The following is a 13,495-nucleotide window of genomic DNA, read 5'->3' on the forward strand; positions in this document are numbered from 1 at the left end:
TTTGAATAGAAATGTACCCCGTCCATAGGGATTGATGACATCTTTTATGTAAAGACGCTATACACAACATATTAACTTACATTATCATATCCTTTTACAGACACGCGCTAGCTATGACCTGACATGTACACTAGATGGCAGTGTTTTACAATATGCGCATCCAAATTGCAACTGAGTTGTCTGGACTTTACAGGAGAAAGGTAAATGGGTTTAGAAAAATTCAGAAAGAACACATTTCACCCATGATTGCAAATGCCAGCTGTAATTTAAACTATTTTAGTTTAACAATAGTTGTACTATCATACCACTGCTGAACAATACTGCCGCATTGCTGGCATTAGCATAATGGGTTCTGAATTTAATGAACACATTAGATTGCTCTCATTGCTGCTGAGATTCTGGGTTTGCAGCTCAAGGTTGAGTCTTGGGTCTTTTTATTTAGTCTCTAAGACACTGCTGTAAAGGGGGTAGTGCTAAAGAGTAGAGCAGATGATAAAAACTAAATAAACATCCAAAACTACTGAACACTCAATAGAGCTGAATTCAGAGATACTAAAAAGAAACTTCACAAATGTATCCACTAACGTTCTGATTACACATCTTTTTCAATGTCTTTAATTGTAACATTTAAACATGCAGGAAAGTGGTATACATTTGTCTGTTCAAAAAGAACTATTAATAGAATCAGTTCTAGTTTGTATCACATATATGCTGCCTTTTTCATTGAGGAGTTCCATATCCATTACAAGCACAATAACATACCTGAAGGCGTGAGTTGCACTGACACAATCCACTTCTCAGGTAGTTGAAAGTCCAACCCAGTCATCCTACTGCTGCCTGTGTTGCAGTCTATGTGGAACCACTTTGACCCTGGTGAGGCATGTAAAGTGTGCAGAGGGAAGTTGTGAACATCCTGTATTTATTTGCATATTCTTTGGTTTTACCTTTTTTGTAAAGCCATGACATTTTTTTCATTAGCACTTTAAAGATTAATACAGTATATAATCTGTGTCTATAACTAATTATCTTTCGTAAATACATTTAACAAAAGTTTAGGAAGAAAATGCCCCATTTTACTGAAGGGCATTACAGTGTGGAGAAACTGAACACTGTAATAAATGAAGCATGCGTTTTATTCTGAAATATTAGATGACTGTGGATGATGGCTTTCAGTATTTTCAGTAGTTTCATATCATGTTGGTAAGCAACGTGCTTGATAATTAAATTCATTTAGAGAGAAATAGTCAAATGCATGAAAAAAAACCCCTAGGTATGTAAAGAACAACCCTGAATAAATTCTTCTTTTAAAACACTTGTTTACTCTGGTAGAGTTTTTACTTAACGCTGCTAAGGAGAAAATCACACTCAAAACAGCCAAAGTGTACACACAAAGAATTTACAAAGTCAAGTCTATTTTTTCATAGCGTGTATCTCGAGTCAAAAAGTCCTGTAACTATCGCTGAGGCAGGTCTGCTTTCAATAATCAGCTTCTTGTGAAGACCAGGAAACAAGCTTAACAACTGAAACAACTTCACACCATGAATACATACTACCAAGCCTTGCTATACACCTGTGGGAAATGTAAAGTGAAACAACAGGAAAATCAAAAGGACAGTGTAGCACTGGATACATTTGAACAGTATTTCCAGATATTCTTCAATTGTTTAAGCATTAAAAAATGCCTCTGAACGCTTTGAATTATTATTATTATTATTATTATTATTATTATTATTATTATTATTATTATTATTTATTTCTTAGCAGACGCCCTTATCCAGGGCGACTTACAATCGTAAGCGAATACATTTCAAGTGTTACAATACAAGTAATACAATAAGAGCAAGAAATACAATAACTTTTGTTCAAGTGTGACAAACCACAATTCAATAATACAGCAGATAATAGTGATAGTTACATCAGGATATGATTAAATACAAAATACTACAGGTTAAACACTTGGCAGATTACAGTATTCTGAAGTACAGGATTAAATGCAGTAAAATAGGGGCAGATAAGAGCAAAATAAAGCACATTTAAATGAAGGGTGATAGTGTCCCAGGATACAAACGAGGAGTTCTACAGGTGCTGTTTGAAGAGGTGAGTCTTAAGGAGGCGCCGGAATGTGGTCAGGGACTGGGCAGTCCTGACATCTGTAGGAAGGTCATTCCACCACTGCGGAGCAAGGGTGGAGAAGGAGCGGGCTCTGGAGGCAGGGGAGCGTAGCAGAGGTAGAGCCAGTCTTCTAGTGCAGGCGGAGCAGAGAGGTCGAGTGGGGGTGTAGGGAGAGATGAGGGTCTGGAGGTAGCTGGGTGCAGTCTGGTCAAGGCATCTGTAGGCTAGTACAAGAGTCTTGAACTGGATGCGAGCGGTGATCGGGAGCCAGTGGAGCGAGCGGAGTAGTGGAGTAGCGTGGGCGAAGCGAGGCAGAGAGAACACCAGGCCTTTTCAGCATTTACTTTAAACTGATTGAGATAGAGCCTAAAGATGCCATATTAAATCGTTTGTTTCTCATTTTTTGCCTCAGTTTTCATTTGAAATTAAAATTCCATTCAAGAAAAGGTCAATTCTCTACATACCTATAGTTTTAGAAGTGGAGATAGGAGAACAGCACAGTGCGCTTGTTTATGAATTACCTTCTTTTTTTATCAGTGATGCGAATGTGACATCTACAAACCTGAAAGCCTGAATTAATTGCTAATCGGTCAGCTCCTTTACCCCGTTCCACCTGGAAAGGTTACCAGACAATTACGAGTCAATGCTATGCAAGGACAAAAATAAAGTCTAGTTTTTTTAAATGCCCTGTGAACATTTTCTGCATTGCACTTTAGCCTTACAATATTCTGGTGTCTTTTTCTAAAAAAAAAAAACAAGATGAAAAATAAAAGGAGATTAAAACCTGTTATAAATAGTAAAAAAAAAAAATCTGGTTTGTATAGCAGACAAATGGGTAGTGCTTAAAATGCTGATGAAGTGATTTGAATGCACCATGGCTCCTGAATTCACAATAAGGGTGTGCATGAAGCAGAAGCATAACCCAGGTTAATATTGGGTGACAATTCCATGGGATCTTCAATTTACACAAAGCAGACACTAAGTAACTTACTGTCCAATAAATAATAGAGAGGTGCACCTCCACTCTAGAACGGAACACAATCAGCTAACACATATTGTTCATCTAAAAGATCTTCTGCACTGTACATCTTTCTGTTAGATATTCTTGTAAGGAATATTGCTTTATCTAATGAGAAAACCTTGGCGCACATTGACCTTTCTTGCCCATAAAACTGATTCCTATAGCAGTTTGGGAGATTACATTTTGAATGCTTATTATTGCTAATTCATTGTAGCACATTCTGTTCCTGAACAGAAGAAATGGTTGAAAAGTCACACTCTAAAGAATTCAAGTCAAAATAAAGGATATAGTGACCTGTTAACAAGCCCTCAAAGACAGATACCTTTGGAAGGGCAATACTTTTCTTCATTTTTCTATTATCAGGCATTATGTCAAAATTACCTTCAGCTCCCCACGAACAGTTTAGAAAATAGAATCAATGTACTACAGCCTAACTATGCTTGGTGGATCCATTGAGATGCAACATCTTGCATACAGGGGTGTGGGGAGGATAAAGATTCAACATCCATGGGGGTCCCCGTCTGGCTCGCCTGGTAAAAGCATGGATGCGTGCTGTGCAGGGTGAGTCATACAGTTAGGGGAGTGCAGGGGAGGCAGGGGAGCGTCCTGGCTGTGCAAAGTCGTCAGGCCTCGCTGGGAATTCCTGAGTGACAATCGCATTGGCCTTGGCACTCCCATGGACCTTATCCTCCAGAGGCCTGTAGCTCGCTGACATCCGCTCTCGAGTTCCTGGGTGTAGATGAGGAAGCTGGCTCAGTCGTGGGTTCTCTGGAGCTACGTGGGGAATTGCCGCGGTGAGGGGGAAAACATAATTGGACATACTAAATTGGGGATAAAATAATTGGGCACTCTAAATATATATTTTTTTTTCCATCCACATAGTTATGCGGTTCTACCTTTCTCAGCATCTGAGAGCTTTCAGGATCAGACCACAATGATAGGCTGCAAGCTGTTTTAAAGCTTCTCTCATATCTCAATGCTTTATCTTCATAATCCTTAAAAAGGCTGGTGTGTTACTTCTTCTACGCCTTCTTAATCAGCTGTGTGAAAGGATAAGAACAACTGCAGCCATATTTCTAATTACTTTTAACTCTGGGGGCTTACCTGTAGATTCTATAAATGTGACTTGTCCACTGCTGGAAGTTCAAACTCCGGATTGATATAATTACAGCTTTCTGAATTGATTAACATTAAAACATATCTTAATTGCTCTTTGTGTTCTGCACTGAGCACTTATTTACTGCTAGCCACCTAGTTAGTGCTATTGCATTTTGTTCTACATCCAAAGCAATTTTTGCCATTTGATAGGATCAGTGAATTTGGCAGCGACCGTGACTCAGGGCTGAAATTTCATTCCTGGTTGCAGAGCGCTGAAGTGTTTAGCGGAGCATTGCAGAGGCAGTTAGCTGCAGATCTGACCAAATCAAAACAGACATCAATAACAAAAGTGGGGAGGGGTGGTGGACAAGAACTAGCACTGGTGCTGGCCTGCCGCTGGTCTGCTTGAGTGAATCAATGCATGCAAAGTTTCACTGGCAAGCTGTCAGTTACATGCCATTTGCACAACCAGCCATTTATCCAATGTAAAGAGTGAATGAAAGCACATTTCCTTTCACAATTGATTTCACTGTATTGTGTTTGATAACAAAATTTAGACAACCAGAACTAATTCACCCTACAGCTATGGTCAAAGGTTTTGCATCTAACTGTAGAATTAACTCATTTTGCTTCATAAACAATTGAAACCTGCTGAATAATGTTCAGTTAACATATTGAATTACATACTGCTTCGTAGGTTTCCATATACTTAATGAAAAACAAAAAATGAAACATGTGACATTTCGAAATCTAATATGAAATACTGTACTACTGTTCTGGCTTCCGGCAGACTTTTGCAATATCATTTTGTAGTTTCTTTGATTACATGATGTTAAATAAAGGATCTAAATTATATTCATATAGTTTTTTTTAATAATGTCTCAATCATAAAATTATAGGTGATGGCCAACTTTTGGCCATAGCTGTATGTAAGCATTGTAAAAAAAATAAAAATAACAAGGTGTGGTAAAGCATATTAATAAACATGGCAAATCAGTGTAAACTATGATAAATCCATAGAAAAACCATGGTAAAGCTGCAAAAATACTGAGCTTGTTGAGTAGCCTCTACTCATCATAACTCCCCCATACGTTGAAGAGTGTAAAATGCTCCTATTTCCATCTGCTAAGCTAATCACTGTATAAAGATTCCAGACACACTTCTAGATTCCAACAGATATATCTGCTAATTATAGCTCATCACCAGTGCATTGTAACGATCACCATGAGTTAATAAAACCCAAATCAAAGTTAATATTAGAACTTCAATTGCCGTAATGTCCCCAGGCCGAATAATATAATGGATGAAATGATTCATTTTTAAAAATGGAAATTATGCATCACTTATGCTCAGGCAACAAAGTGTGTCAAATAGGTTATAGCCTTTAAAGACCAGGAAGCAGAAATAGTATCTCTGTGGCATTTATTAGGACTAAGAGTGAAGAAAATGTTCTGTTTTTTTTTATTTTTTTTTTTAGGTTAACTAGAAACATAATCCTAATTGTAATATAACTTAAAAAGAAGAATATATACAGTACAACACAGACTAGAGTCCCTACAGCACAGACTAGAGTCATTACAGCACAGACTAGAGTCATTACAACACAGACTACAGTCATTATAGCACATACTAGAGTCCCTACAGCACAGACTAGAGGTCCTACAGCACAGACTAGAGTCCCTACAGCACAGACTAGAGGTCCTACAGCACAGACTAGAGTCCCTACAGCACAGACTAGAGACATTACAACACAGACTACAGTCATTACAACACAGACTACAGTCATTACAGCACAGACTAGAGTCCCTACAGCACAGACTAGAGACATTACAACACAGACTACAGTCATTACAACACAGACTACAGTCATTACAGCACAGACTAGAGTCCCTACAGCACAGACTAGAGTCATTACAGCACAGACTAGAGTCATTACAGCACAGCCTAGAGTCCCTACAGCACAGACTAGAGACATTACAACATAGACTACAGTCATTATAACACAGACTACAGTCATTACAGCACAGACTAGAGTCCCTACAGCACAGACTAGAGTACCTACAGCACAGACTACAGTCATTACAACACAGACTACAGTCATTACAGCACAGACTAGAGGTCCTACAGCACAGACTAGAGACATTACAACACAGACTACAGTCATTACAACACAGACTACAGTCATTACAACTCAGACTACAGTCATTACAGCACAGACTAGAGTCATCTGAGTCATATCTACATCTCTGGTCAAACGCTTTGCATCACCTAGAATTTAGGATTGAGACATAAAAATAAAAAAGTCCACCAGAAATCATATTAGTACTACAGTATTTCATATTAGATTTAGAAATGTCACATTTTTTCAATTTTTGTCAGTTTTTCATTAAGTATATGGAAAACTGCAAAGCCGTATGTGATTCAATATGTTAACGTAACATTATTCAGCAGGTTTCACTCGACTTTATGAAGCAAAATGAGTTAATTCTATAGGGTGATGGAAAACCTTTGTCCAGAGCTGTATATATATATACATACATACAGCAACTAACCAAATATAGACTTCATTGTCTAACAGAAGAGTGCCTGAAGGAAGGAAGCAATGAATGCAAAATGACAAAAAACTATATGATGTGTAACAAATGTTTAACTAAGTATGGCATATTTGTCAAACACTTAACAAGTAAGGGCAGGGCACATTCCCAAAATACATGAAATATCCAATTTTCTACTGGCTGAATCTATTAAGGCAATAGGAAATAATACTTTGGTCCCTCAGCAATTTATATCAGACTTGTTTATACCATATAAGACAATTTGGGGAGCTTTATGTGCTTAAATTGGAATAATTATACCAAATATACTGGCTGGCTCGGAGCAGAACAATCTGCTCAGTGAAACAGCTGAAACTCTTCTTTTGCTGGCTAGCGTTTGTATCATGTTTTTCCTCTCATGAGCTCGCTATTATGTAATTGAAATTAATGTTGCATTGAACTGAGAAGCGTAGAATAAATCTAGAATGTCAGATACACAGTAAATAAAAATACAATCTATATTAGATGCATTTCATTTAGTGTCCAATTGTAATTTTTCCCCTGATATTCTCCCAATTTGGAATGCCCAGTCGTTTTTCTCTTCACTGCAGCAATTCCTCGCATGGCGATGGAGACCAGTGATTCAGTGGGCGTCCACCGATCCCGCAACCAAGCCAGCTTCCTTTTTCACCCAGGACCTCAAGAGTGGATGTCAGTGATCTACCGAGCGCTGGAGGACAAAGGCCAGTCCTGCAGGTGTCTGCTCTGAGCTCACTGGGTGCCTGGCCAGCAGGGTTTGCTGCAGAGCGATGAGGAGAAACAGTCCTGGCTGGTTTTACCTCCCTAACCCACGGGAGCGCCTGGGGTCAATGCGACGCTCCCTTCGGAGTCCCCAGTGAAGACTGGCCTACTTCGCACAGCCAGGACGTGAACCTGCGCTGTGCGACTCACTCTGCGCACCACGTGGCTGCACTTCTACCAGATGAGCCCCTCGGGGACCCATATATAAGATGTTTTTTGGCCTTGTTAAAAAGCACAGGAACATATTAAAAATAATTATATTGGCATTATACCAATCAAACATATATTTACTGTATGTAAGCGGCTGGCAATAGTAAAAGTAATAAAACAATATTAATTTTAAATAAGTGTGTCTCCATGTTCTATGGAGTTCTAAAAATGTTGAATGCATTTCATTAGGCAATTATGTTTATGTTTGGGTTGATAGCCGCCCCATGCTATACAGTAAAATGTCACTATATGTGCCTGGCATTTGAATAACTTTTTATCTTTGATCCGTGAAGTTCCTGCAAGGCTTTCTCAAACAGCAGAGGCATCAAGGAAGCTGTCATCATGCAAGATAAAGCAACCCGTGTGTTCCAGCATTTCCCCTGTAAATGTGGTGAAATGATGACATTAAGATTAGTATCAGAAAACCGTCAGCCTGGCCCCTCACTCGAATGAAAAGGGTAAACGAATAAATAAAATAAGGATGAGCTAATTATATGATAGCACACACACAAATCACTTTAATCGTTTTGAGCAAAGCTATTAGATGGATTATTTAGAACTGGAACTCCATAAACGCACCTTGAAGGTTGCTTCAAGGTTGGACATGAGTAGAGTGGAATACAAGCTCAATTGAGAGACATCTTCCGAAGTTTTCATTGAAACTGTATATTGAGTCTCACTACTTTATCCTTTTTTTTTCTTTTTACTATATCTTTTGGTTCTTTGCAGGTATTTCAAATACAACACTATACAATTAGAAATGACTGCTGGTTACGATTACTCATTATTTCACTTCCTGTGCTGTCTAACTGTCTTTTTTTTTGTCCAACGGTGTCGCTGCAATCAGACAAACTTGTGAAGTGAATTGATCTTCTATTTGATCTGAAGCTGTTAACTTGTAAAATATTTTCATCCTGAATAAAGAACTAAATGATGATGATTATCACAATCCAATAGGCACCTTTGATACGGTAGCACATGCTAATAGGAAGTAGGACATTTATTTGACCCTTTACAGCATGAACAGTAAATGAAGATGATTGATTCTCGTCATCTGTTATATCTACAGTATATTACATTGAATTATCCAACCCCATTTTGATAAAGGTAAACCAGGGGTGCAAATCATTTTGAAATCAAATCCCGTTCTAATCAAGCACCCCTACCCCCCCCCCCCCCCCCCCCCCGCCCCGTAGCACCAAATTTGCCCCCCTGCTATACCAATGCCCCTCCAACATAAAATAAATCTAGCAGTAAAGGGTCAAAGCTTTTGTTTACACAAAAAAGCCAGCCAATGTTACAGAATATAAATTACTTGGTGTCTCATCTGCTGCAAAATGATGCTCCTTTTCACACCCTTTGACCCTCTGCTGCTTCCTTTAGTAACACCACTGAAATAACACCAAAGAAACCCCAGCATCATGAACAAACCACTTCACTACAAATACTTCAAAGTATGGCAGGGCTTAGAAGATTGTAATCAGACCATTTCAATGGTTGATAATGACCTCCTGTTAGATTAGAAGATGCCTACTTCATCTATACAAATGGCATGATGATCCTTGATAATGTCCCATTAAATGAACTGATAGAATTTGCCGTAATAGAAAGATAAAAGCGAAATGGGTGTTATGATTCGTTTTCTCTCTTTATTGGGCATTTAGCAGTGTGATTAAGAATGCAGGCAGTTTTCTTCTTTTATCGTCTCCAAGTAAAGATACCACAGCATGACACTGACATTTTGCACCAACAATGTCTTAATGCATTAATGATTGGTCAGTTTGCTCTTGCTGAAGCAATAAAGGTCACTCTGTTGAAGAAATGTGCCACCATGCCTAATTTGCCCGTGAAGTAAACCAACGTCTGTCTTAATCCCGAGCGAGGGATTGAGCGAGACATGCATAACTGTGCTGTCTCAAGGGAACTTTGTCACTAATTATCCTGTCAAGGTGCACAGCTTTGATAAGAGCTAGTAGTTGCTTCAGCAATCTTGACGGTTTATATTACGTGTTTCATGTCCAAATGGGAAACGTCACAGCAGGTTTAATTAGTAATGCAGTGGACATGTGAATGAGGAGTTATTGGTGTGGAGGAAGGGCTCAGTCTGACGCCGCTAGAAGCATGTAGTTAATAAGAGATTGAGTCATCCAAAGCAAGAGTTTGCAAATGTAATAACTCACTGTTTATCTTTGAGTTAGCTAGAACATGATAATCTAAGGTTGCCAAATCTTTATTGAACCTTTAATTTTAAAACTGATTTCACTTCATTTCTGATACTATAATGTTTAAAGCTGAGGGAACACAAAGCCACTGTGGTTTGGAAGTTTCAGACCACTGCATGGCACACCAGGGAAGACTTGAAGTTTGATACAGCAAAGCTGCCTCAAACTAGGTCTTCCGATCTCCTGGAACCAGGTTTCAAGCCACCAGTATTTTTTCTCCCTGTGGTGTCAAACAGGGTAAATGTACAGTAGAACTGCCCCCAATGTGTCACATCACAGCTACAAAATATAGTGGATTTGTGATTTCAATTGATTCAGAAGAGTGGCAATATATAGATGCTTGATAGAAACTGAGGATCAATTGCCTTTGAAGCTGAATGATTGCACAATCTTCAGGTCACAGGAGCACATGATTCCTGTAAAATTAAAGTTGGCAATAATGCAGATGCAAGGAAATTGGATACTTAGAAGACGTCCTTCTACCAAAAAGCAGAACTAAAGAAAAAGACGTGTAGAATTGGTGGGTTCAATGTGACACTGCCCAGGCTGTTAATGAAATGTAGCACAGCTTCATCTGCAGAGCAAACTGCCTGCAGACCTCCAGCACATGTTTATAGGGATCTCAGGAGCAATCACAGCTTAGCCCCTGTGATGTGTGCGATCTATGTGAAAGCAAAGCAACCACTTATTACATTTACAAGCAGATATTGTGACAAAAAGAGTCCAATGCGCAGTTTCTTAAATGAATTGTCCCTTGATTGTATTTTATTCATGTTATACAGATCAGCAGAATGCATCATGTCTGATAAAAAAAAAATCATATTGTGTAAAAACATCACAATATTCAATGTTCCACTAGAGTAGCATGAAATGATCATTGTGTTTCTCAATTGTAATTTGCTATTGTCAAACTCTTGTTGTTGTTGTTTTTCTCTGATGTGGTTTAATTTAACGGAATTTTGAACATAACAAGAAGATAAGTAATATAAAAAAAGAAACTGAAAAAGAATTGTATTTTTACTAAAGGACTTTTTCTGCTACTTAAACTAATCAGTATCTTATAGCAATGGCCAATAGGAAGGAACAAAGGAACTGCAGCAATAAGGCAAGAGGTAATAACACTTGAGAGAGGAAACTTTGTGTATTCAAACAATTTTATCAGACTGTTACACCACTATATAAAATTGTCGGGCAACTGTTTGACAGTCAGCAGTGTTTCTTTGTCTTTAATATGGATTTGCACCCCTGCATCAATGCATTGGCCTTAGATGCTGAAACAAGAGTATACTGAGGCAGTATAAATAGATGACGGTTCAATTTGTGATTCTGTGTTTTCTGGCCTTAAGAGCACTAACCATTCTAATTATATTATTTTGATGTCCAAACGGCTCTCTGTAAATGCGGCATGTCACTGAATTCTTTTATACCTGCTGCCACAGTGCTGAATGATTTAAAGTACCAGCAGGCCAGGTCTGAATTGATCTGAATTGGAGGCAGTGCTTTCAGCTAATTGTCTTCCAGAAGGTCCGAGTGACCGGCGGCTTTTTGTTTTTTGTATATATAAAGCTACCTTTGTTTGTCTATTATAGAGGATCAATAATCAATACAATCATGACTATCTGGTACTACTTTTTTAAAAGCCCCCTAACCGGTTCTGTTGTGCGCAATCATTCTCTTAAACCCCACTGCCAGAGAAATCTGCCTTCTCAACAGTTGGCTGGTAAATGGGGAATCTCTATATAGATTTTAAACCGTAGATTTGAGCTGGTCATTTTTCAGGGAACTCAGGAACAACAACAGAAAACAAGAACAATCACGAAAAGGATATTAAAAAATATCAGAAATAAAATCTTTTGGAAATGTAGATTATATATATTTTAATATACATCCATATATATGCAAGCACATCGCTTTATTCTATTTACTAAAGAGGCCAGTATTATTACTGTATGATGTTGAATGACCAGCATTTTAAACCAATTATTAAAAAAAAATGTTTCTTAGGCTACCATGGAGATCTTGTTTGATACAACAGTAAACAGAAATATTTCAAGGTCAATTACATCTTGTGCTCTAGAATGGATATAAATATTATGAGAATATCAACTGGCTGGTTCATTGTTTGGTTGAAATTTCACTGAAGTACATCTGTTTAATCAATCGCTTTCTTACGGTTTGAAGGTTTCTAAATATTTGTAATTAAAAGAAAAAAAATGGTTATGACAAAAACATTATGCTTAACTATGAACTAACCAGCAATATTATCCCCTCTGTTTGAGCCAGCACTATTTGAGTATGTATGTACTAGCATTATTATTATTTGTTTATTTAGCAGACGTCTTTATCCAAGGCGACTTACAGAGACTAGGGTGTGTGAACTATGCATCAGCTGCAGAGTCACTTACAATTACGTCTCACCCGAAAGACAGAGCACAAGGAGGTTAAGTGACTTGCTCAGGGTCACACAATGAGTCAGTGGCTGAGGTGGGATTTGAACCAGGGACCTCCTGGTTACAAGCCCTTTTCTCTCTCTATATATAGAGTCTGCTTTAAATATTTTTCAGCTACTGGTCATTTACACCAGTCCTTTTGTATTTTGTATTTATTTATTTTTTTGTTAAAAGTTTCAGGTTTAACCATTATTTAATCAGGTTATTTTTAACATGGGTGTACAGTATAAAACAGGAGAAATCTGGTTCTATTTGACCATTTTCTTATGCAATAAAACTCCACTAGAAGGTTTCAATTTTAATTAGAACATAATTTAATACACTTATTAAAAAATTAAAGAAACTTGTGCTGACCTTGGTTAAGGAAAAAAAAAAAACTTTCTATAAGACATTACTGAAGGCATTTACCAGGTTAATAACTTCATTTTGTGGGGTGAAAACTGAATACATTTGGAAGGTTAGAAGATGAGGTATAATCTGTTGAGATGCTAGTAAAATCAGATACCCTATTGAGTTTCATCACTGCAATCTGCTAATGTTGTGTGCAGAACAATGCTGGGTATATCCAGACATGTGGAATGCTTGAATAGGATGGTTCCCTGTCAAGTGCATCAAATAATAACAAAAAGAGAGCTTTAATTAAAAATGATGGACAGCAGAAATAAGACGATTACAATTAACCTGTATCAGATTAGTTTTATCTTGCACTAGATGAATGAGACTCAGGGTGTGATGACATCACTTTCAACCACAAAACAGCCATTCATACACAAATAATGCAATTCAGTTGTGTAGCCTTTATTATTTATTGAAGAAATGTAGAATTAAACAGATATGCAATTAAGCATGCACCAGGCTTTCTTTGAAAATGTGGGTTTTATTTCAGCTATACAAATTTCTTTAGGATTTGGAATAAAGACTTGTTTATCTTCCCAAGCATGCTTCTCTACTTACAGTGCAGTATTTGCACTAGTTTTAGTGTATAATGGAACCACTGTAATCTTGCTTGGTGACATTTAGTCACCTTGTCATACTTTCAATTAATAC

Source organism: Acipenser ruthenus, chromosome 24 (assembly GCF_902713425.1).
Source record: "Acipenser ruthenus chromosome 24, fAciRut3.2 maternal haplotype, whole genome shotgun sequence".
Lineage (NCBI taxonomy): Eukaryota > Metazoa > Chordata > Actinopteri > Acipenseriformes > Acipenseridae > Acipenser > Acipenser ruthenus.